This window comes from Hevea brasiliensis, chromosome 2, assembly GCF_030052815.1.
Source record: "Hevea brasiliensis isolate MT/VB/25A 57/8 chromosome 2, ASM3005281v1, whole genome shotgun sequence".
NCBI classification, from domain to species: Eukaryota; Viridiplantae; Streptophyta; class Magnoliopsida; order Malpighiales; family Euphorbiaceae; genus Hevea; species Hevea brasiliensis.
Genome location: NC_079494.1, coordinates 49695438 through 49699314, shown reverse-complemented (window position 1 = coordinate 49699314; position 3877 = coordinate 49695438).

The window sequence follows — 3877 nt, the reverse complement described above, 5'->3', positions numbered from 1 at the left end:
CTGTCTTGAAGTCTTGCATTATGTCAGATGCTGTGAAACAATGCTCATCATTACCCCACATGAAGCTTGGCCTGCACTGAAATTGAGCCATCTGAAAGGCAACCCACCCAGGCAGGCACTGAAATTGATATAAGATCAATGGTATTGCAACAATGAAAATTATCGCTAGGCCAATGTAGCCAAGAAAAGTTGCGCAATTTGGCATTTGGTCTTTTAGAAAGAAGCCAATTTTACGTTGTTCATTTTTTTTTAAATATATTTTTTTTCATTTGAAGATAGAAGATGATGAGTCCTTAGAATAGTCAAGTATGAGACTCTCTTATTCAGTTATAGGTTGTATTTTAAAAGTTTTCCCGAATAAGGGGTTGACAAGCATGTAAATAACAAGAAAAAGACCATCAGCGAACACTGTGGCAATATATAGCAATAAAAATCTAAGTATCAACAGAAGAGGATGGAGTTTTGATTAGAGATTATATTCCTTGTGTGATGTGATACATAGAGGCGTTGTATAAATGTTGGAATCTAATTTATCATGGGCTGATTTAGTTTTTATATTATCCTATGAAAATTTTAGTCATATTTTAAAAATTTTAACATTTAAAATTTTAAAATGATGGTCATAATCTTTATTAATTATTGAAACCTATATAAGATTTTATTTAATTTAGTTAAATTTCAATGCTATATAAATAAGGAAAATATAATATCATCACTAATAACGGTTTAATCTTACTATTTTAGAAATTGAAAGTCCATTCATCTAATTCAACTGTTAATCCATTAATTTAAAGGAAGAAAAAATTTTAAATAACTCAATTGCTCTTTCTCCATTCTATCTCTCTCCACACTATTTCTCTCCCTCTCCCTCTCCCTCTCTCCCAACTGTTTTCCCTTTGTCTTTCTCAGTCTCTCTCCACATTTTTTTTTTCTTTCCCCTATTGTTTTGCTTTTCCGTCTCAATCTCTCATCTCTCCCATTCTGTGTCACTATCATGTTGAGGAAAATACAAAATTTTCAATAAAATTATAGTTTTACTAATTTAAATACAATCCAAATGTATTTCTGAATGTATTTGCAGAAATAGTCTTACAAATTCATGCCCATAAGTAGAGTAGCAACATTCGATTAAATTGAACAATGACAATTAAGCTACAAATACAAATTGCTGATTACAACTCTTTAATGGCAATATTCAAAAGCCTCAAACTTGTGAACAACAATGCATGAGAATCCCACTCACCAGGCACCAACAGCAACCCAGTCAACAACAATAGATGCTGGTTGCTTCCACCACTCATCGAGCAAACCTCTCAAATATTTGCAATCTTTCGAGCACTTCTAAACATTCAAATTTGCTGCTTTAAGTTCAAATGCCAAGTCCTCCAACACACTAGCCTCAGAGCCACTAAGTTTCAAACAAACCTCCGGAGACTTCAACACTGATGCCAAACCAGCATCAAAACCCTCCAAGTTGATGGCGTCCTCCTTCCTCTCCATTTACTCCACCTCCATAACCACCAGCACCTGAATCGCCAGGTTTGCAATCAGACCACCTTCGTCTCGATTAATTCCAGCCTCTGATGGTGAGTGGCGGTCTGGTTTGGAGCTACCCCAAGATGAGGGATATGTGGGTCTGTTTGAGGGATGAGGGCGAGAGAGATGAGCCGGGTATGGTGGATTGATGATGGTTTTGGAGGAATGTAATGCCCAGAAAAATTTTAATAAATAAATAATTTATTTATTTAATTATTTTAATGTTATTTTTTTAATTAAATACATTTCTACAAGACAATTTTAATGTTTTAAATTTAAATTTGATTATTGAATTCAGCGTGTTTAATTTAGTCATTCATTGTACAAATTATTTTAAGTATATATTTTCGAAAAATAGCATAAAGATATTTATTTACATACTAAATTCAAGAGTAGCTTAAAATGTATTAGGATGTTATTGTATTAATATATTTGGAAAATATTATTATCTTAATTTAAAAGAATTATTATTATTATTATTATTATTATTATATTAGTATCACTGTTGTTTATATCTAACTTCCCACATTCGAAGCAAACCCCTTGAATTGATTCCCATCCCAATTTCTAATAATCCCCCCTCTAAAAGCTAAGCTAGGATCCCCCTTTAACAGGTCCATCAACATTCAATTTCTCCCACCCATTTTACATTTAAGTTCTCTCTAAAATAACCCCTATCCCCCAAATTCCTACGCATAACCTCAACCCTTCTAAAATCAAATAGTTGAGCCCAAACAAAAGCAACAAAGATGTTCACTGACATTTCCTTTTTATTAAACACTTTTTTATTTCTTCTTTTCCATAACCACCAACACACGGTTCGAAAAAAAAAAAAACAATTCCAAGGGACGCCTTTCACTATTCAATAATCTCAAATTGATTTTCATCCAATCTTTCAGAGGGATAGAATTATCTAAGACACAAAGTGCTATCCTTACCCTCCAATAACTTTTTCCAAACTATTTTAGCAAAAGGTTACTCCCTAAAAATATGGACCAAATATTCCACAGGGCCATACACAAATCACAAGTCATAGAGAGACATAAATGCCTATGGGGCCTTTCTTGATTGGACAACAACCTATCCAAACCAGTTATCCAAAGAAAAGATAGAATACATTGAGGGTCAGGCCATTTCCAAACAAGTTTCCAAAGATCATTAGCCTTCCCCCACCTTTTGTTCACAAGGATAGAATAACTAGATTTCATTGAAAACCAACTAGAATTAGTCCCTCCCCAAATCATCTCATCCTCCTCGAAAACATTAGAAGGAGGCATCACTACTGTTAAAACCAACAGTATATCTCTTGGCAAAAAATCATCAAACTTTCTCTAATCCTACCACCCATGAAAGGAAATAAAATCACAAATAAAACCATTAAAATAACTTTTTGTAATAGGGGAAATAACATAGTCCACGAGTTTCTTTCCACCAAGCAGCCAAGAATCAAGCCAAAACAAATCTTCCTCCCATTCCCTACATACCACACTAACCCATATTTCAAATACGCCCACACATTCATCAACCTATGCCAAAGAAAAGAACCTCTTCTGTTTTCAGGAGTAGACTTAAAGCCTTCCTTTCTCAAATTATACTTAGCACTCACCACTCTAGCTTGGAGAGAGTCACTCTTCTTTAAAAGACCCTAACAAATTTTCATAAGGAAAGCTTTATTTAACTATCACTAAACTCATTAGGTTGACAAACTCTCCCCTAACTCAATTAATACCATTCGAACCCTACTCAAAGTCATTGCATAATTTTTCTATCTCATTACAAACGCCCATAGGAATCTTAGTCGTTTGCATCAGATAATGGGGAATAGCTACCTAGACCGATTAAGTAAGAGTCACTCTTCTTGTAAATGACAAACTAGCCCTATTGTAGCCAGATAACCTTTTCCAAACTTTATCCACTATATGCCTATAAGTTCTTTTAGTAATACAACCATTAATAATTGGCATACCAAGATATCGCCCTAAATCCAAAGTTGCTTGCACCCCAAGCTCACTACATATGACATCCTCACTTTAAGTAGTCCATACATTCTACTGTTCCGATGACTAATGTCTGTCCGGACAGACAGAAAGTCAGGAACTATATTTAAATTAGAGTGAGGAGTCATAAATCACCTAAATAATGACAAGAAAAATTAAGGAAAAATTTAAGAAATGAAATACAAAGAGGTTAAATGAGCCGAAGCTACGGCGATGGGTAACCTAACGGGAAGTGACAGTGAAGACAGTTAGCAACCCTAGACCAGTGGGGAACCCTGAAAAATAATAATTTAGGACTTAAGTTAAGGATTATTGAGGTTTAAATGACAATAAAAATACCAAGA